Below are 22,589 nucleotides of genomic sequence, written 5' to 3'. Positions count from 1 at the left end.
AGACAGAGTTGGTGCTCATGTTCCAAGACTGAACCAAAGGCCTTCCTTACCGCAGCTCTCCATGCAGGGAATTGACAGAGGACCTCCTTCTAGGTGACCCAAGCCTCCCTGCCAGGTGAGCTGATCACACCCCTCCTTTCTCTCTCCTTATGGCACTTAGCCCATGGGGCCTGGTAATGCCTTGAGGATGATCAGGGCTCTTGATGCCCACCTGCCCCCTGACCTCTCCCCACCATCTTCAGCTATACCAAGGGGAAAAGGAAAGGCGGGGAGGAGGCAGAGAGGCGGGGAGTCTTTCATTACTACTCATCAGCAGATGATCACATGGCTCTCTGGGAAAGCATGGGCTGGGGCCACTGTTGCGCCGTCCTCCTGGGGTTGGCAGGCCCCTGGGATAGGCTGCTGCATGGGTGTAGGAGATGAGACCTGGTCTGGTCCTCTCAGCCCAGCCGACAGTCCAGGATGGTCTGCCTTCCTGGCTCCATTAGTGAGGGGATAGGGGCCAGAGCTCTATGTGCCCCTCAGAAGCCCTGCATGTTCCCTGCACTCATAGCCTCCCCCACATTCCTGCCTGAGACCCAGGCCAATCTCCCTGTGCCCTCTCTGCCTGTTATATCAGGCTCCATGGGAACTCCAAGGTCCTGGGAGCCTGGAGCTCCAGGACACCCCTCCTTCTGAACTCTTAGCACTGTGACATCCTGGCCTCATCAGTGGGACATCAGTGTGACATCATTTTCTCAGTGGGACCTTCCTTCCCCTGCATTTAGAATTGCCACCTCTCCTTTGGCACCCCCTTGTTTTCCCTCCTTGCTTAATATTTAACCACCATCTGATGTACCATGTGTCTTACCAACTCTTCTTCATTATCTGTCTCCTAATGTAAGTTCCATTAGGATGGGGATATCATTTTTTTTCACGACAGATTCCTCAGTGCCTAGAGCAGTGCTGGCATATTTTTGTATATATTTGTTGAATAAATTAATACAGAAGAACAAAGTGTGCCATGGTACAAGCATCCTGCGAGGCTTTCTCTCTGACTCTCCTTGAGGATGCTTTTGGCTGGCAGAGAGTTCAGGGAGGTGATAGGGAAATAGAGCCCACCACCACAACAGACACACAGAGAAGATCAGGGTAGGCTCCAGAATAATGAGCAATTCAGACCTTAGCAGGAAGGGGCCAAGGAGATCATTGGATCTAAGGCCCACATTTGTGCAGAAAATGGAACTAAAACTCAGAGAGGTGAAGTAACCTGCCCAGAGTCACATAGCCAGTTAGTAACAGAGAATGAAATCCAAGTTCCCTGCTCCCAGGCTATAATTTCAGCTGTTTCAGTGGCCACTGACCCCTCTCTGCCTTAAAAGGTGAGAAAAGCATCACATTCCTTCCCAGATCAAGAATGAAAGTGTCTTTCTGATCCACTGGGCAGGATTTCCTCCAAGACTTGGGGCAAACAAGTCAGCAAACCAGAGTCCCCATGTTCTCAGCCATCTGGAGGCTCTGGGAGGTTGTGGAAGAATCCGCCTGTGAAGATGTCTGCTCAGCAAGACCCACACTATGAATAGTAAAGAAACCGTGTCAGCAAAGAGACAGATACTCTGCTTCTGGGAGGTGATCAAGGGCTGCGTTTGATCATCCCTGTGCACCCTCATCCCTAGGGGAGTCAGCATCCTCGCTGAGGGCAGTTTGAAGGATGGGGACAGAGGGCTGCAATCTCCTTCTTTCCAGACTTGGAGCAACCCTTGTGGAAGTCACTGAGTTGTCAGCAGGAGCACCTGTGTGAGGAGCAGGCGATGAAGCACCACTTGTTCTGGGGATAACAGTCATCACCCCGCACTGAATCCCATTATTGAAGAGACAGAGGTGTTGCTGCACCCAGGGACTCTGTGTCATGTGGAGAGAACCAGGAACCGTTATAACAGATGTGGGTCCACAAGCACAAACTGAAATCATGGTAACCAGAGAGCTGGGAAATGAGGAAAGCAGGCCATGGATTGAAATCATGGCAATGAGGTAACTAGGAAAGAAGGAAACCAGGTCATGGAGAAATGGTATTAATCAATAATAAAAATGTGTGTGTGCATTATGTTTGCCTGTGTGACTTGTACTGAAACAGACTCAGGCTGACTTAATCCATTATGTTGTCATGCTTACAGTGCACCAAGGGCTTTTCACACCCTGCTATGCTGTGGATCTTCACTACATGCTTCTGAGACCAACAGGTTAAGGATTTATGGTCTGTGTTTATGGTTAAGGAAACAGAAGCTCAGAGAAATCTCAGGTCTGAAGCTTCTCCGTAGTTAAGTGGCCGAACTGGAACTTGAAACCAACGCTGCCTGCTCACAAATGCCCCTTCTCAGCCATGTGGAGCTAACCAGGCCTGGCTTCAGGGAGGCAGCTTGGAGCTTCATTTAGAGGGAGGGAAGGAACATGCCTTTCTGGCCATGGAATATGCTTGTCCAGGCCAGCTTCAGGAGCTAGAATAACCTTGTCACTCCAAGGAATGCCCAGTCCGGCATAGATGATCCATACCAGCCTTCCCCTCAAGGCCCACTCCCCAGGTGCTCTACTGGCCTGGCCTGGTCCCTTCACCTGTCCAGTTCTCCCCCACTAGCATGTGTGTGCTGGGGGGTGGTTATAGAGCTGGCAGTGCTGATGGGAAAACAAAGGCAGGAAAGTCCATAGAGAGTTGGCAAGCATGAGATGAGTGGTGAGTTCAAAGGTGCTGAGGAGGCAAGAGGGGTCCACAGTCAATGTTGGTGTCTTGGACTCTGAGTCCCTGAAGGCCTGTGGGCAGGTGAAGAACAAACCAACTGCCTGGGCCCCATCCCCTTACTCATGCTGACCCAACATGAATGGTGGTCTCCACAGAGACAAGTCTACATTCTAACACCTGGGACCTGTGAATATGATCTTATTTGGAAAAAGAGTCGAGTCATTGGCCATATAATTAAGTTAAAGATCTTGAAATGCAACCATCCTAGATTATCTGTGTTGGCCCCAAATCCTATGACAAGTGTTCTTACCAGAGACACACAGAGGAGACATAAGAAGGAAAGAAACCACGTGAAAACCGGAAAGATTGGGGGCCCTCGGAAGCTACAAGAGGCATGGGAGGATTCTTCCATGGATTCTTTATAGGGAGCATGGCCCCACCAACACCTTGCACTCAGACTTCTGTCCTCCGGAAACAGGAGAGAAAAATTCTGCTGTTTAGCCCCAGCACGTGTGGGAATTTTACACCAAGTCTTGGAAAGAAGTACAGCCTGGGGCACCCTTCTTCTCGAATCCCTCTACCTTGGCCGGCCACTCTTCACCCTTTAGGACTCAGCACTGGCATCTGCTTCTCTGGGAAACTTCTGCTAGTTAGTTTCCCTTCCCATGTTCCATCTGCCCCTGAGCTTATACCTGTTGTAACATTTGTCAAGAGGTTGCAAATGCTCCTTTCTCTGTCTATCTTCCCCTTAGTATGAACACAAGGGCAGGGACCTTTCCAGTCTATGACCTTGTCCCCCATGTCTTCATGGGATCAGGTACTGAGCAGGTGCCTGTGGCAGAGAACATCTGTGTGCTTCTCTGTGCATGATCACATTAGGTTGGAGGTCAGGGAAGACGAAGGTCACTGGGCTGAGGACACACTTGTTGGAAGAGGTGGGACTTGAATCAGGTCTAAAACATGAAAGGGAAAAAGAGAGACTATTCCATGCAGGAGGCAGTGGGGACCAATGTGTGGCCGTGAGGCTGAGCATTGTCCCATAGTGGGTGGTGGGCTGAAGACCCATGTAGGGACTATGACAAGATCAAGCAGATGCTGAATAAAAGCTATTAATTTGGACACTGCTGAGACTCATAGAGTGCTCCCCATGACCCGGCTCTAAGACCTTCACATGAGCTGTTGAGTCTCTGGGAAATCTCTAAGGCATGAGGATTAGTATTATGTTCACTTATCGAAGAGAGAACGGAGTAAATAGTTTCCCAAGGGTCTCAGAGTTAATAAGGTGGGCGGGACTGAAATTCCCAGCATGGCAATCAGGGTGCAGGACCATCATGCCATTCTTGTTCTTTCCGAATGATGATGATGGTGGTGGAGATGCACAGAGTATTCACCATGCGCCACTTAAAGCACTTTGCATGTATTAATCTATTGAATTCTCACAACTGCCCTAGCAGTAGGTCCTATTGTAAGTGAGGAAATAGAGACTCAGGGAATATACGTATAGTGCTCAGGCAAACTACCTGCTGTCTGGTGGAGCAGGATTTGAGTGTTAGGGTGCTGTGGGAATAAGCACAGTCATATTTCCTCAGGACTGGGAACCAACCTGGATACACATAAGAAAACAACAAGAGTCAAAAGCTGGTCCTTCCTGGACTCTGTCTCCATGTGTTCTAGGAGGAAGCTCTGTTCCACCAAGATCCCTCCCACAGGTCTGTTATGAGCAGAGTGTCCCCAAAGTACCTCTTGTGCTCTAAGAATTTGTCCTGGTAGCGAATGCTCAGTTCCCACCACTGTTGTCCTCAAATGCCTCTGGTGCCCACAGTCATGAGACCCTCTCCTGATTCTTCCTTGTTCCTCCTCCAACTCCTGGTGCAGCCTCTATCCCTTGCCTTTAAATGTTCCAGAAGTGACCTTGAATGAGAAAGCAGACTTCATCAACCCACACTGCTCTGTGCTGCACTGCCTCACAGAGATCTTAGTGAAGCAGCTCTCTCTAAGAGGAGCAGCTCTCTTCTGCTTCTCAGTTCCACTCCCTCTCCACACTCACCATAAGCCAGGATTCAGGTGCAGGTCCTGGGGCTGAGTGAGCTGAGTGACACACATAGAACCACTCTCTTCCCTCGCTTGCCCACTAATGCTGTGCCACTGCTGCTAGATGGAAAGCAGTCCAATCTCTGTAATCCATTTATTCCCAGCAGGCACTGGAGCCTTCCTGATGCCAGTCAACTGCTCTGTTAGATTCTCCTCAATGGTCCTTCAGATATGTGCAGATGGGTCTGAATACATGGTGAATGAGTTTCTGTTCTCCAGCTGATGTCTGAGATGAGTCATATGAGGAGGAGCCAGCAAGTTTTCATGCTATGTGCCAGGCCACAGGGGTCACTGGAGGCTGCAGTACTGCTGCATCAAAACATGGACAGCAGTTTCTAAGTCTCACAGCACATTTGCTCTTACTGTGTCGTCTTCCATCCCTTCAAGTCTCCTGTGATGAACCACCAGATCTCCAGGGCACTTCTGCTGCGTTGGCAAGTTCAGGAGCAGGACTGCCCCAGCACTGAGCTGCTGGCTGGAAGACACATAGCTTCCAGGGTACTGTGGTATCAGCAATGCGCTCTGCTGAGCTAATACCACACAGTGCAGGGTGGGGGAGTCCTAACCCAAATCTCCTCTGTGGGAAACTCCATCTATCTCTGGATGTTTTAGCAGAATTTTCCTATTTGATCACAAGGGACAGGGAAAGTCAGAGTTGTTAGTGCTGCCACAGGGATCTCCAAAGTCTGTCCTTGCCTGTGTGGCAGGGATAGGGTGGAGGGCACTAGCTTGTTTCCTGAGATTTTCCTGCTCTGAAGAGATTCCAACCAAGTGCAGAAGAATACAAAGGATTGTGTGGGCAGACTTACTCATAGTCCAAGATGCTGCTTATGGGAATAATGACAGTGATGAAGCTGATCTGGGGTTAGTAATGATGATGATATTGATGGTGATGATGATGGTGATGGTGATGGTGATGGCAATGATGATGAGGACATCATCTATGCTCATTGAATGCTAGGTCTACCTGGCACTATGCTAAGCCCTTGATGTGCAACAGGTCATTTAATCTTCACAGCAATCTGATGAGAGAGGTACTATTATTTCCATTTTGCAGAGAAGGAAACCAAGGCTCAGAGAGGTAAGTAACTTGTTTAAGGTCACATAGCAGGTAAGCAGTGGAACCAAGTCTCACATGCAAGAAGTCTGCCCCCATAGCCTCAGCCTTGAAGCAGTGTCTGTATTGGGATTTTAGTCCCTCGTTACCTCCCTCACATTCCAGATCTTTAATACAGATCATGGGCTCAACTCTGTACCCTCAAAGTGAAGGTGCTCTTAGCCAATGAAAGGGGCATAGTGAGCAAGCAATAACTGGAGCTCTCCACAGGGTATGTGTGGCAAACAGCCCAAATTTGTGACTGGAGAGTGGAGAGTGTGGGAAAGGGTGAAAGGAGGGAAACCTAGAGAGATAGATGGGATCAGATAACGAAGGAGATCATGTTCTGATTTTATCCTGGAAGTAACAGGGAGTCATCAAAGGTTTTTGAGCAGAGAAATGGCAAGATCAAATTTATACTTAGGAAAGCATCTGCAGTGATTAAGGTCTGAATGGGGTGATTATATTCATATTCCTTCAAGCCATGAAGGAAGACTCTCTCTTCCACCCACTTATGAGGCTGTGGCTGCCTAGGGGGTGGGAAGCAATAGTGAATCTCTCCATTTTGCAGAGGAGCAAGTTCATGTTCACAGGTTCTGCACCATTTGGCATCCCTTAGTGCTTAGAGGTGAGGAAGCAAATCTCTGTCAACCCCCGCTCTGGGCAGGAGAAAGCCTTGATTTGGAGTATTTGCACATTCCCTTTGTATAACTGTCCTTACTGTGGCTGATATTAAGCTAACAACATGATATCAACTAGGTTGCAGAATTCCTGAAACTTTTATTTATTTGTTTATTTAAAGTGTACTTGACATGCAATATTAGTTTCAGGTACAAAACATATTGATTCAACATTTATATATCTTATGATGTGGTCACCATGTTAAATCTAGTAACCATCTGTCACACTGCAAAGCTTTTAGGATATTGCTGACTTTATTACCTGTGCTGTGCATTACATTCCCATGAAGAGAAGTAAGAGGTACAAACTTCCATTTACAAAATAAGTAAATCACAGGGGTGTAGTGTATAGCCAGACTCCTGAAAATTTAACAATCAGTTCTAGCAAGCCAGCGTGAGCTGGCCCCATCATGCCTCTGTGTGCAGCTCAGTGGCCACCCCGCCGACCTACATTCAAGTACATACCGAGGGAACTTCCCGCCACTGCTGCTAGGGGAGGGAAATTAACTTGCCTGGGCCACAGTTGGCTGACATGGAGATTCAAGAGGGGAGTGAGGTATAGAAAATGGTATCTTGGCTCCCTGGCCATGTGTTTGCCCAGGCTCTGTTTGGGAGGACAAACTTTGACCTCTGCCTGGATCCCCTTCAGAACAGACTTCAAATTTAGTGAAAGCGAAATCTTCTCACTTCTAAGACATGTGTCATGACCTTCCACCAGAATTAGAGACATAATGTCATGGAATATTTTTAATAGTGAGTACGAATCCCCTACAGTGATGGAATTCAAGTCCAGTGACTGCTAGGTTACGTACCATTTTTTCAGTTTTCATAGTGCTTATGTTGTCCTGGCATTCATTTAATCATTCATTCATTCATCTGACAAAAACTGGGAGCCTAGGTATGGAGATTATGGGCAACAGAAGAAAAAGGTCACCAGTTAGGTACTGACAAATCAGAGATCAGAGGTCAGGGGGCAGCAGGCAGGAGACTATGACTTCTGGCATGCAAGATGCAAGTTGAGAATCAAGCAGTGACTGCCATTTTGAGAACCAACAGATGAGGTGCTCAGGACTGGCAGGTAGGAGCGTGGTGTCCAGCACCAATGAGCAGAGAATGTGGCTCGTAACAGACCTGACCCTGAGGCAGGAGCCTGACCTGGCTATCTGGTCCTTACCCACTTCTTGTTAGGACAAGAGATAATCTGGGGTAGGGATTGCCTCAAGGTGAACCAGAAAAGAGGAAAGGAATTGGCACTTGGAGAGAGACCCTAATATACACCAGCCACTGTATGAGTTTTTTTCACATGTATATTCTCAAATCCTAGTGGCATGGAGAGAACTTTGTGAGGTAAGTGTCACTGTTCCATTATTTGTTTGAAAAAACAGATACTCATGGAGGTCAAGTCTCTTATCCATGGTTACACAGTTGGTAAGTGGCAGAGCCAGTATGGAGAGGGCAATAGCTGAATATAGATTCAGAAAAGTTGGCAAGCACTTGGAACTTGATAGAAATGAAATCAGTTGGATGTCTCCCTGAATTTGGGGGAAGTATGTCAGCTGATGGGCTGGAGTAACTGCATAGAGAGTCAGGGGAAGCAGAGTGATATTTCTTGTCTTTTCATGCCAATAGAAGCAAGGCATTCACTGTCTTCTTCGTGTATCCTCCCTGGGGAAAGTGCTCTGAGTGTTTATACAAAGGCACATCTCAGGCACTCTAAGCAAGGCCATACTGTAAACGAGATCATACCCCCAGCTCAGCAGATGCCTGAGAATGAGGCGCTTGCTGACATGCTGATGGAGAACAGGGACTTCTTGTTTACCCAGCTCTCCATCTGGACGAGCAAAGCAATGTCCAAGGAAATAGCTGTAACTAAAAGCTCAGAGCTGTCTCCCTGGCTCCCTCTATGCCTGCTCCAAAGGGCTCTGACTGCCTCTTGGCCAGATGCACTGATGAATTCTGCGGGAGGAGAGGGCTGGGAGTCAGAACCACAGGCAGATACAGGAGCAGCATGGGGACACCATCTGGCCAGGGGTCTGGGGAACGGGTAACTGCAAATGTCTGGAGATGAGAGGCCAAGAACAATTCTCCTGAGGATATGTGAGTGAAAGGGCTTTTGTTGTCCAAAGAGAAATTTATATCAGACAAGTGGGAGAACTTCTTCACTGGAAGGGCTGAGAAACAGCGCACTGTGTTAAGAGGTCATTGGGGGCATCTTCTGTGCAGTGAGTGGGAAGGCCAGGAGTTGAACTGATGCTGGATCAGGGTGAGTAACTGGCACAGTGACTCTCTCCCAACCTAGACTCTGTGATCCACGCCACTCAGTGGAGCCAAGAAAACTAAGGAGGATGGAAATCCTTGACTCCTTTGAAGGTATGTGGGTTTGAAAAGAGGTCAAAAGTTCCCTTGACTCATGCCATTCTTGCTCATGAAGGAGCACAGGGAGCCCAAAAATCCACAACTGTGAGCAACCCTCACATTGTTTTCATTTGACATCAGAATATTCTGTTTATTGCTTTCACACGAGATAATTTGGAAAATGGCTTGCGTTAGTCAAGAAAGAGCTGTGTTAAACAAAAAATTTCAGTGGTCTCACACAATAAAGTGTATTTCTCAGTGTCATCATAGTTTAATGAGTTGGTGAAAGAGGAGGGCATGGCAGAGGCCCCGTTCCATGCAGTCATTCAGGGACCCAGTCCCTGCCATTCCCTAGGCCTCATCATTCTCCACCACTTATGGCTGGAAGGTGAGGGATGGAGGGATGGAGGAAGGAGGGAGAGAGTAGGATCACCCAGAAGAGTTTTAGAGGTAGTCCTAGAAGCAGCATTAATCACTCTAGATATTTCATTGGTCAGACTCAGTCACATGGCCCCATTTGACTGCAAGCAAGACTGGGAGGTGGAGTCTTCAGGAAGAAGAAGAAACCAGGTTTTGGTTTGATGAACTCATAACAGTGTCTGGCACATATTCTTGAGGTTCCTGGCAGGATACTGTGTGTCAGGGGAGTTGGCTATAAGGAGAGGTTCTCTGTGTTTTTCCTCATAGACTCGAGCTGAAGGAAGTGCCTTGTGGGTAACTGAGAACTGCTTTAAAAGGATGGCAACGCCCTGGAGGTGGGGCCTCAATGTTTGAGGCTGGACTCTCAGCCCTGCATTGTAGAGTCACCTGTTGTTGTTGATGATAACTCTGTCCTCATCACTGGGAAAAAGTTGTGAATCTGGAACTTCATGTGAACCGAGCTCTTGGAGGGTGGCTCCATTGTGATTCATTTAATTCTGCTCATCCGAGTGACTCAGGTACCAGAACTGGGGACTTTCTGAACCTGTGCTCTAGGCATTTATGAGGCTTTGTGTGGTTCCCAGGAACTTTGAGTTGGTTGGTATTTTGTGAGGTGTTGGGTCTAAGGCTGAGGTCACTGTAGATGGTAGGTCCCATTCCTCTTATTTGTCCAGGACACTCTGGCCTTTGTAACACGAATTTTATTAACACTTCTACCAAACTCTACATAGGGAAGTCCAAAAACGTGAAGGGAAATGACCTCCAACTATTTCTTTAACTTATGTGTAGGATGACCAGCCATCCTGGTTTGCTCAGGACAGCTCTGGCTTACTCCAACTGCCCAGGGATAATTATACACATAAGTAGTGCCTGCTTTTGCTTTCAAAAGTGTTCCAGTTTGGGACACTTTCTTTCTGTCTGTTTCAATGAGTTATGTGGTCACCCTACTCTGAGGAGATTTGGTGCCTGGACTCTTGTCCTCCTGCTGATTGGGCGCATCACTGTCAGCCAGCCTGCACACAGCCTGCCACCTCCACGATGACTCAGGAGTTACATTGCTGATCCCCTTATCTCTATTTTTGTTCAATGGGTCAACCTGTGCCTTGCAGGCTCTATAGGATCTTGATCTCCTTTTGTCAGGCCTCAGAATCATGGGCTTGTGCTCAGGCAGTATTCAATATGTGGACAATAGAACAAAAAGTCTACATGCCTATGAGACTAATAAAGCATGGATCATAAATTCTAGCATAGATGTGCAGTTTAGGACCATGAAGATAAGGGACATTTCCAAGGTCCCATGGGATTAAGTTCTAGTTCTAATCCAGGCATCCCAAACCTAGGTCATTTTTCTTTCTTCTGTGCTTCTTGCAAGTTCTCACTCAGGTGCCCATTACCTAACAGGAAGCCCAACTAGCCCGCATCAAGTGAAATTCTACAGGAGGACCCCAAATCAAACTAACAACCAAAAAAAGATTTATGCCTCGGTAATTTACAGCTATCAGCTTTCCAAATGCTCTGCCTGAGTGATTTATTGTTGTCACGGAAAAGCCTTATTTGCATGAGTAGTATACCTAGGCCCTGGAAGCCACATATGTTCTCAGTCCTGAAAGTGACCAGTCAGCAAAAGGCCCACAGTGCACTTCCCTGAAGGGGAAGAATGACATCTGTGCTGCATTCAGGAGCATAAGATGTGAACTTAATGAGCTGAATATCAACATCAAATAGAGTCCAGGGTTAGTGGCGTTTGGGGAGTGGTGGTGATAACCATTAGTGTGTACTCCACTAGTGATTAATGTTACCTCCAAACCTATGTGTTAACCAAATTGAACTCTACAAACCAGGCACCTGTCTTGGTTATGGTTTTCTGTGTAGTTTGGATGAGTCATCCATAAACTTGATTTGGAAGTGCTGATGTGAGCTTTGGCTCTCTTAGGCTGTGCTTTCAGCATCAGGAGCCTGCTCCCAGAGTTTGTAGGAAATGCACAAAAATGATAAGCTGGAGAAACAGGGACCATCTGGATGCTGGATCCCACCCCCTATATTTCTCTAGTGTTTTGGGGGTTTTAGGGATGTGGGTCAAAGCCAATTTCATGGAAATGTAGACTGTAAAATGGAATTATGCAAGCACGATTGATGCATTATATAACTGATGATATATTATACAAGGAGATTTCAGAAGCTGCATGGACTTCAAAAATGTATACTTCTTGTGCATTTAATTAAATGTCTTAGAAAAATGTATTAATTATCACATCAAGCCCATCAGCCAATAAATGGCATCCATTAAGACAAGGCAAGTAACAAATAAAATAATATTACTCACTGTAAAGAGAAATGCTAATAATAACATTGGTACATGGATATGTCAAAACTGTCAAAGTGTTACTAAGTGAACAGAGTTTGGGAAAATCAGATACAGTGTACTCCTCTTGTTTTACAAATGAAGAAACTTTTTACAAACAGAAGAAAAGGTTGATGCAGAACATGAACCATGGTGCCCACTGCTCTCTGCAGGTCAACTTCCTCCTAAGTCCATGCTAGAGACTGATGCTGGCCAGCCTCCCTGATTCCTAACATACAGCTTTTCTGGAGAGCTGAGCCACCATTCTCTCCTCCCCCTGAAGGGCAGACACCCCACATCTGCATTCCTCTAGACACACATTTCCCATCCTGCACAGTATGTGTTTTCTTCTGTGGGTCTGAAAGTGGAAGGTAGAGTTTTTCCTACCTCAGGACTCTCACTGTTCCTTGGATGTTTTGGCAAAGGCAAAGCAAAGCAAATGACTTCTACCTACTCAATGAAAGCAGAGTATGGAGGCAGAACTCACAGGCTGCTTTAAGAGTGGATGTCTAGCTCCTTCAGGGCCTGGAGGCAGGCCCCTCTTGCCTGAAATCCTCTGCCTTAATCTCAGTCACCAAGAACTAAGACTTGGGCATCAATCTCTTCAGGGTTTACTGGAGGAAAACACATGATTAGCCATACAGTTGTTTACATTGATTCCCTGGGGCTTGAACATACTCTGTCTGTTTCAAGGAGCAGCATCCCCACCTACATAAACCAGAAGGCAAAGAACTCCTTATGCATCAGCTTTAAAGCCAGGATCTTCCTGGGTGGAGTTTGGCCATTCTGCATTAGCTGTACATGGACTCCCTGGGCTGGCAGAAGCCTGCAGAGAGCAGGTCATACACTCCCTGTTTCCAGAGGCAAACCAGGGTCCCCAATTTGCTTTCTGGTGCATCCTAATTTCTCTTAAAGATTTCCTGTTTCCATCTGAATATCTGGATATACGCATCATGTGGACACACTAGATTTCCAGAACTCCATGGAGGAGAATGGACCAGGAAAAGAACAGCCTGATGTAATGGGAAGATTACTAAAACAATGACAGAACAAGGCTAAAAATAAAGGAATGGAAAAATACATACCAAGTAAATAATAGCTAAGAGAAAGGGTCACCATATTGATGGCAGTCAAAAAAGGTCTATAAGGAAGATATTTCTGAGATAAGATATCATTCTTTACTTACTAAAGGAATAACTCACAAAGAATATATAATAACTCTGAGTTGAATTACAACTAACAATTCAAATTCAAACCATGTAATGCAACCACTGTTAAAGAATAAGGATGGATTGGCAAATATGTTCATCATGGGAGATTTTAACATATCTTTCTAAAAACCTAATAGGTCAAGTAGGTAAAAACAATAGCATATACAATTTTTGAATAGCCCTGGTCACATGGCTCAGTTGGCTGGAGAATCATCTTGTACACCAAAAAGTTGCAGGTTTGATTCCCAGTCAGGGCACATACCTAGGTTATGAGTTTGATCTTGGGGTGCATGTGGAAGGCAACTGGTCAAAATTTATCTCTCAAATTGATGTTTCTCTCTTTCTTCCTTTCCCCCTCCCTCCCTCCATTCCTCTCTCAAGTTTTCAATCAAACTAAAACAATATCCAACTTTACTTGCATTTTCATTTTTATTTAAATGGATTTTTTATCTTTTTAGCTCATTACTTGACTTATCTTAAACAACACCACCTACGGACTTTTAAGTTTGAGGTGGTAGTTGTTATGTTTCTTGTTAAGACATATTTTATTAGGTATGTAAGTAGTATAGACTTTTTAAGTCCATAGACCACAAAATTGCCTTGTATATCACCAGTGATGCTAATGAAGATGTCTAACTCCAGAGTTTATAAAAGAGCAATGGATAAATATAAATGAAATAGAAAAAAGGAAATAATGAAGGAAAGAGTAAAATTAACAAAATAATAAGTAGTGAAAAGAAACAAAAAGCTGGTTCTTTGAAAAAAGTAACAAAATAGACAACCCTTAACCAATATTGATTAAATAAAAGAGAACAGATAAAATCAAAATAGTGGAAGTAAAAACTGAGCATTGCATTTATAGTGTAGATTTAAAATTATAAGATAACTATGTTTAACTTTATGTTAATATATTTGAAAGCCTAGATAAAATACAGCTTATTAAAAGTGAGTGAATAAAAAGATAGGTAACAAAAATAGCCTAAAAACTACAACAGAAATGGTATCAGTTTAAAAATTACCTACAAAACAAATTTTTAAAAAACCAACAATGTTGTTAGTTTTATACTGAATTCCACAAAATCTTTAAGGAATAAGTAATTCTTATTTTTATAAAAACTACATCAGAGACTAAAGAGGGAAAACTGTACAACTTTGGTATCAAATTTAGATAAGCTACATGACAGGCAAATTATGAATTTCACTTATAAGTATACACCAGAAGCCTAAATAAAATATTCACAAACCAAACCAATAAATGCGTTAAAAATACATGGAGACCAAGCTGAATCTGTCCCAGAAACTTAAGAATAGCTCATTTTAAAGGGCCTAGTTAAAGAACAGGTGTAAATGACCCATGGACATGGACAACAGGGTTGGGGTTGACTGAGGGGATGCTGGGCAGGGGAGATCACTGGGGGAAAATTGGGACAACTATAATAGAAGGACAATAAAAAAAGAGAAAAAAGTTGTAACAACTATAAAAAGTATTAATGTAATTGACCACATTAACAAAAATGAGTAATAACCTATCATTATCTCAAAGATATAGAAATAGTATTTCAAAATTTCAACATTTATTTTTGGCTTTAAAAAATTCCCTTAGAAAACTAAGAATTGAATGGAATTTCTTTAACCTGAAAGAGAATGCCCTCCAAAAACCTACAGCAAAATCTTAGTTAATGGTGCAACCAAAGAAGCATTGCCTTAAAAATCAGAAACAAGATAGGACTCCTGCTATTGCCACTTCTACTCAAAATGACATTCCTAAGGAAATGTTATGAGAGGAATAGGATTCAAAAGAAATAAAAAGCCCATTATTATCACAGATGAAATAACTGTCAATGTAGAAAATTGAAATAATCTGTATAACAACTATGAGAAATAATGAGTTTATCAAGGTTGTGGATATAAGATCAGTATGCATAAACCACTTGTGTTTATATGTAACCAATAACAAATGATGAATGAACTGTTTTTTTTCCATGAAATGTAATACTAGAGAGTTGAAAAAATATGAACTTGATCAGCCTATATCAACATTGGTAAATCTCAATAAGCAAAACATGCTGAGTTAAAAAAGCCAGTTGTAATTAATATATACTGTGTGATACCATAAATGTAGTAAAAGCTAAGAACTTTTACTACACATAGGAATGAGACACTTTTCAGGTGAGTGGTACCTCTGGGGATGCAGGAACAAGAAAAAGATGAAGGGTGGAAATTCAGCAGAACTCTAATATTTTTCTTTTAAGAGAGGGGTTGGAAATAAATGTGGTCAAATGTTATTATAACCTCTATTTGATCTCAGTGTCTATTATATTATGTTGTTACCCTTTGCACACTTTAAACATTTTATTATTACATATTAAGAAGGAAGCAGTCTCTAGGGACAAGATCTTAAGCAAGGTGAAAAATTGGGTGTTGGAGATAGGCTGGTTGTCAAGTCCTCCCAGGTGGATAGCTCCCACCATCAGTACCTTTGGAAGGTCATTTCTTGGGTATTTACTGCAAGGAGTGGGACCTAATTGAAGACATCACTTGAACTTCCTGGCAATCTTCTGCCACATGATATAAGTATTATGAGCTCTCCCAAAATGAATCACTTCCCAGTACCACCCACCCCTCAATCTCCCACTGCACTGGTGGTTCTCATTGTTAACAGGTGAGGCTACTACCACTGGTGTTCTGCAACCAGGAGATACTGTGAATCTGTTTTAGACTAAGATGGGTGCTGTAAAACATAGTCCATAGGGATCAATTATGGAATTGAGGTCATGGAGAAAAGAGAACAGAAAACTCTGAGGGAAATTTTGAGAAAAAAAGTAATGAAAAGAATTTTACACACAGTTTCTTTTTTATGTTATCAGTTTTGGATTGACAAGGATAATATTATAATACCCAGGCTGGTAGGTGGAGAGGAAAGAATGATTTGGAGGTATGCCTTTGGGTTCCCTTACTTGTGTATCTCCTTTGAAATGTCCTTCCCATAATAAAATGCAACCACAAGAAGATAAATGAGCTGGTATCTTGTGGGCAATGCAGCAAGCCTCTTAAAAGAAAAGAATGATATGAAGAAAATGCACAGTGTTGCAGTCTGGGCAGTCTCACCAGGCAGCACACTTCGTATTCTAGATTCTTGATGAGGTTTGTTCATTTGATAGAGTTTTCTCTTTTTTCAAACAAGATGATTAATTTACCTCTTTTTCTGCTTTGTTGGAATATCATGCTGTAAATGATGACTGGTGCAACCTTACTAGAGTCTTATGAGTGAAGGCAATGTCCACAGGTCATCTGATCCAGCCCCACATCCCTTGGCAGGACTGTCCACACCTGTGGACAAGGTAGACCCATTTTCTTTGTACCAGTCATGTGATAAAGGAACACTATTAACTGAACACTCATTCTGGGTCTGAAAAGTCTTTCCTCTCAAACATGTTCTTCCTTCCATCTAATTTAATTTCTTCACATTGCAGCCCTATTGGTCCTTAAATAACATTGAATAAAATGAAAATTTCACAGTCATTCTTCCCATAACACAGCCTGATATTATAAGGACTCACTGTGAAGAAGAGTACCAATACTGTAGACCATACCTGCAGTACTGTGTGTGTCTTGATCTGTGCAAGACAGGTTGAAATGGGCACTGCGAATGACAGTGTGTAGAGGAGATCAACCACACTTAAGATGGATACTGATGGAAGCCATAAAGCAGGAATTGTTACTGCTGAACTGGAGTCACCTGACCCAGAGAAGAAGAGACTCAAAGGGATAGAAAACTTATTGATAGGGTCACTGGTTGGATGACCTGGTGGTGGGTAGGACTGATGCATGGAGAAAAAGAATGACTAAAGAGGAGGTCCATAGCACATGGCCCTTTCTCATCTTTAGCTCCCTGGAGTCACACCTCAGAGGTGGGTCTGGGCAGTGCATTTGGCAAACGTGCTGCACATCAGTGGAACTTCCATTGGCCCAGTACAGTTCCCCCTCCTTGTTTGCCTGCCTGTAGTGGTGGTCTTTCCTGAATGTCCCCAGATACATTGTCTTAGATGACTAGGAGAGGAAGCAAAATTGTGGAGGGCTGGGCATTACAAGGTAGTGAGTAAGGACCTTGGTTCCAGCCAGGACATATGCTCGGATCCCAGTCCCGCCTCTGACTAGCAGAGTGACTCTGGCCACTCCTGGGTAGCAGAAGAGGAATAAAATGCAAATGTTAACACTTAGTGACTTTTAAGCCTTTATCTAGCTCTAGATTTCACTGTGTGTTTGTGTGTGTGTGTGTGTGTGTGTGTGTGTGTGTGTGTGTGTGTGTGTTTCTATTATACTCTGGGAGCTTTTGTGCTCTGAGCTCCCATATTCCGGGTACATTCTTCACTTTTGAAATACCTTCACTCTCAATAGACGACAGAATGACTTTGTATTCTATGTCAAAGCACAAGATTTTTCTTCTGAGTATCTTTGCAAAACATATCACTGCCAGTATGTACTGCTAGAACATTAGCATGTAAGTCAGTGGGACAATGAGCCCCTTTAAGACACAGCACTCTTCTGACCACCTTTGTATCCCCATGTACTTGGCCTTGCACATGGTAAGTGTTCAATAAATGTTTTATAATAGTGAATGAAAAATTAGACACTATTAGTTTAAAATGCTCTATGTTATGCTCAGAAAACATTTTTCTGATGGTATTGTCAGGGCCTACAGACAAGAGAACTATCTTAGGGCTAAGAGTGCCTTGTATGTGTTCATGGGTTTATTCTTGGTTTTTCACTGTGTATTTGAACTTCAAGTCTTTTTCTACTTGGGAAATTGAAGGGAAAGCAGGTAAGTAAATATTCTTTAAGCGTCAATGCTAAGGGCTTTCATGAAGTGGACTCAGGGTGTATAAACTATGTTTTTTATTTTCTGCATTCTAATGCTTTCACATATAAGGTCTTGCAGACCCTGGAGGGCTCCCCTCCCCAGGTTAGGTAATTCCTAGAGATGGTAACCAACTTACTCGCAAGTGCATCTTTCAAATGAAACCAGCCAATCCAGAGCCCACACCCCAACCATCTGCTTCACCAGGCTTTCCTAGCCCCTCTCAACCCTGCTCTAATCATTCCATGGCCAGGTGCCAGCCAACCAGAGACAGTACCCATGTCCCAAAGCCCAATGAAGTTATTCAAACTAGCTGATCCTAAACATGCTTATCCTGCCTCCTCATCTGCCTCCTTCCCATAGACACCACAGCAAAGGCTCTTACCACAACCCCACACCCCACCCCAGCTGACTCCAGGGCCTCCCTGTGTGACCCCCAGTAGTGCCTACTTCTTTTGTGAACTCTTAGCAACAAATTATCTTTTCAATAACAACCATCTCTTGATCTGTTGGCCTTGCCATTTCTAAATAACAACAGAGTCTGTGTTTTAAAACACATGAACTCCCCACAGCATCCTAGGCAGTAGATATTTTATGGATAGGGAAACAGCTTGGGCAGGTTAAGTGCCAAAAGTTAAACAGTAAGTGGTGGAGCTTGGCTTGTAACCCAAATCTGGAAGTGCTCAACTCAATGTTCTTTCTATCACCACATGTGAGAACAGACTCATTTTATGGGAAGGTGTTCCACAGAAAGGTTTTTTTAGTCACACAGTAGATTTGATTACATGGTCACATTTCCACTTTAATATAGAGGTAGCATTCTCTATGTGGTGTTTTTCATCATGCTTCTTTTTCCTTAAACAATATGTCTCAGGTTTCTTTGTTTTTAACCAAACTTTGCTTTGCCTTAAAATGAAGGAGAATACATTGGTAGTATACACAGTTTCTAGTTCCACTGCTGACCAAATAAATCCTCTTGACTGAAGGATAAATATAATTTGGAGCCTAATGTTCCTCTGGCTAAGACTTTGATTAGTAACATCAGCAACAACTTCACTTATAGAGACTCATGTACCGGGCTCCATGCTAAACACTTCATGTCCACTTTCTCATCTCCTTCCTCAACAGTGCTGTGATGGAGATGCAATAATTTTCACCATTTTGCAGATGAGGACACTGAAGAACTTGTCCAAGGTCACAAGTTGGAAAGTGGTGGAGTCCAGGACCCCATCTCCACCTGTCTGAATCTAAAGTACATGCACTGGGCCAGAGTTTCTCAAACCAACATGTAAATTACCCACCTAGGGATCTTTCTAAAATGCACAGTCTGACTTTCGAGGTTAAGGTAGAACCTGAGATTGTACATTTTCCACAAGCTCCCAGTAGATGTTCATGCTGCTGGTCTGCAAACCATAGTTCATGCAGCAAGGTCTAGACCACGGTGCAGTCTTGCCCAAGAAGAGGGGCTGTGAGCAGTGGTCTGTCACCCCAGCTTTCATCCAATGTACCCATGGGCTCCTTCTTTGCCCATTTCCAAATTTCAACAATTCTCCAGCTGCTGTGCTACAGTGTAGCAACCACTGGGGAAAACATGAAGTTTAGGAGGAGAAACTCATCTCATCTTTATTCATATGATTGGTAGCAGTGGGGGAAAGACAAGAAGTGGAGGAAAAAATGTTTGAATACAAAAGGCACAGTTCTTTTATTCCAACAGGGAGCAAACTTTCCATTTTGTCAAATGAAACTTTGATAAAACAAGGCTTTGCGAGAGCATGCTTGAGCCCTGCTTGTCTCAACAGAAAATTTGTATAGAACACTGCAGGAAAACCTGAAAAAGAAAATGCTGTATTCAAAACAAATTCCCTGATGACCTGGATGGGAGGAAAGATGCAGCTCTGGACAAGATGCTTTATCAACTGACAAGAGAAGTCCTCATGTGGATCGATGATTTGCAAAATACCTTTCCCCTTGTATATCATTCCATGCTTCTCCATAAGAAATTAGATGTATATGGTTATATTTATTTCCTTTTCTAGAAGAAAAAAGTGTTTTTCTTCTTTTGAGTGTTTTTTGTAGTTCAGTTACAGTTGTCTCCATTTTCCCCCCACCACACCTCCCCATCCCAGGCACCCCCACTTATCACCCGATCCTCCCCCCTTTGTTTTTTTCCATGTGTCCTTTATACATGTCCTGGAAAACCCTTTCCCCTTAATAAATGCAAAAATCCTTCTCAAGGCAAAATCTTTGTGTTTCAACATTATAAGCTCTTATTTCTAATTTGTAGTTATGCTGCATGTTCCTTAAGGAAAATACTAGGGCTGGGACAGTGCCACCATGTGTCCTCAGGCCTGTGTTCACAGAGCACAGGGCCACAGCTCCCTTTCCCTGGTGAAGCTGGGGAAACTCTCCAGAGAACACCCAGAGCTCTTTCACTTCCTCTCTTTTCCAAGTGTCTGAGAAAATGTGTTCTTCACTCAGCAAAAATTAGTGAGTGCCTGCTTCATGTACCAGCACTTGAGTGAAGAATTAAGAATATGAATGTCATACAGAACATTCAGAGACACATGAAGAGATGCTCAATATCGTTAGCTATCAGAGAGATGCAAATTAAAACCACAATGAGATACCACTTTACACCAGTCAGGATGGCTATCATAAACAAAGCAACAAACAACAAATGTTGGAGAGGTTGTGGGGAAAAGGGGTCCTTAGTCCACTGTTGGTGGGATTGCAGACTGGTACAACCATTATGGAAAACAGTATGGAATTTTCTCAGAAAAGTAAAAATCGACCTGCCTTTTGACCCAGCTATTCCACTGCTGGTATTATATCCTAAGAATCCTAAAACATCAATATCAAAGAACCTATGTACCACAATGTTCATAGCAGCACAATTTACAATAGCTAAGAGTTGGAAGCAACCTAGGTGCCCATCAGTAAATGAATGGATCAAAAAATTGTGGTACATATACACAATGGAGTTCTATGCAGCAGAGAGAAAGAAGGAGCTACTACCTTTTGCAACAACATGGATGGAACTGGAAAGCATTATGCTGAGTGAAATAGGCCAGGTGCTGAAAGACAAATACCATATGATCTCACCTTTAACAGGAAGCTAAACAACAAAACAAACAAGCAAGCAGAAAAAAAAACAAAGACACTGAAATAGAGAACAAGGGGATAGTGACCAGAGGGGAGAAGGAAGGGAAGTTAATGGGAAAAAGAGGGAGGGATTTGGAGGAACAAATAGGAAGGACATAGGGACGAGAACTAAGGGGGGTGGAAATGGGAGGGAGGTGGGGAGCAAGGGGCCGGGGAGGCTGGGATGGGAAAAATAGACAAAAAACTGTACTTGAAAAATAACTAAATAAAATTAATTAAAAAAAAGAATATGAATGTCATATAGAATGGTCATTGTCTTTGAGAGAAGCACAGTTGTGTGCATGTGCCTGCGTGTGTGAGTGGGTGCATGTGTATGTGTGTATGTATGCATGTTGTGCTCAGGCAGGTGAATGGAACAAATGGGACAGAGAAGCAACAGATAAGTACAATACAATGTGAAAACTGTTAAGATGGAAAGGTGAGCAAGGCACTCAAAGAACATGTATAGGAGGAACAGTGAACTCAGACTGAGAGAACTAGTGGAGGAAGGTCTCTGGAGGCAGTGGTCGATGAATGGTGAGCCAGGTGAGAATAGGGAAGAGATAACCCCTGTGTCAGTGGGGCGATTGCACTGCCCTTGCACCTGCAGAGGGCAGGGAGAGGAAGGCTGCACTGTGCTCAGTGCACAAGCGGGCTCCAGTAGTTAGAACCCAGTGCGTGGAGGAAAAGTGTGGGTAGTGAATGTGCACAGTGTTTTAATCCTGATATACTCACTTAAAATTATAAATTGAGCATCTAATAATTTCATTAAATATTCTCCATAAAATGACTTTCAATGGTTGTATAGAATATATGCAGAGGGTACAAACTAATTAAGCATTCCCTGAATGCTAGATGTTTAGATTGTTTGTAAACTTTTACTGTTATAAATACTGAGGCACGGGGCACATTTGTGCTGGATCAAAGAGTATAAACACTTCAAAGATTTTTGGTGCTTACTTAATTGATTACTTCTGCAAACATTTACTTCTTTATGTATGAGAATGCTTCTTTTATCCTATTTCCCTCAAGAGTTGTGATTATTATTTTCAAAATATTTTAAAATTAAAAGACAAAAATAACTATTTCACTCCTATTTTAGTGCTGCAGCAACATCTTACATTTTTTAAAATTATAAATGTTATAGTTGAACACATGCTCTGGTAAAAAAGTGAAAATTCACAAGTCCTGTATCAGTTCCATTTGTACATCTCTGGCATGTAATGGGCTCCTGTGTCCCCTGGGTCCTGGCCACTGGACCCGCTTCCCAGCTAGAGGAACCCCAGTGATGGCTGCCAGCTCTCCTGCAGCTGTTAAGTCCTGGTCACCACTGCAGTCACTTCATCTTCCGACACATTGGCTGTGCCATGTCCTTTCCACAGACTGCACCGCACTTACACAGGCAGCAGCCACAGGAGCTCCAGCCCTCAGAGCTAGCCAGCCAAAGTCACAGTGGTCTGCTTCCCCAGAACCTTCCTGGACAGGCTGGATAACACATCCCAGAGGTGTGTGTATTAGTGTGCATATGTGTGTATCTGTGTCTCTGTGTGTGTCTGTGTGCGTGGCTTAGGCCTACTTGGTAACACTGGTGTTTTCCTTGCATTCTTCTCTCTCCTTCTTGCCTTCACTTTTGCTGTCTTAGGCTAGCACTCTACCATCAAACATTAGCATGTAAATTGTAAA

The 22,589-nt window shown here is 43.6% G+C and overlaps 1 protein-coding gene across 2 annotated transcripts in view; it reads left to right on the top strand.

Annotated features, from left to right (window-relative positions):
• KCNA6 (potassium voltage-gated channel subfamily A member 6) overlaps window positions 1-22,589 on the top strand; it is a 209,883-nt gene that overhangs the window by 48,039 nt on the left and 139,255 nt on the right. The window contains exon 2 of one of the 2 annotated variants that reach the window (XM_053662232.1): window positions 18,894-18,955. The exons of the other annotated variant lie outside the window; for it this stretch is intronic. The gene's annotated coding sequence lies outside the window, so the exon portion shown is untranslated. Of the gene's footprint in view, window positions 1-18,893; window positions 18,956-22,589 lie in introns of those variants that run through there. 2 annotated transcript variants of the gene reach the window in all.

This window comes from Artibeus jamaicensis, unplaced genomic scaffold (genome assembly GCF_021234435.1).
Source record: "Artibeus jamaicensis isolate MK-2021 breed Jamaican fruit bat unplaced genomic scaffold, CSHL_Jam_final contig_1028, whole genome shotgun sequence".
In the NCBI taxonomy this organism is placed as follows: Eukaryota; Metazoa; Chordata; class Mammalia; order Chiroptera; family Phyllostomidae; genus Artibeus; species Artibeus jamaicensis.
This window is presented reverse-complemented; position numbering and strand designations above follow the sequence as displayed.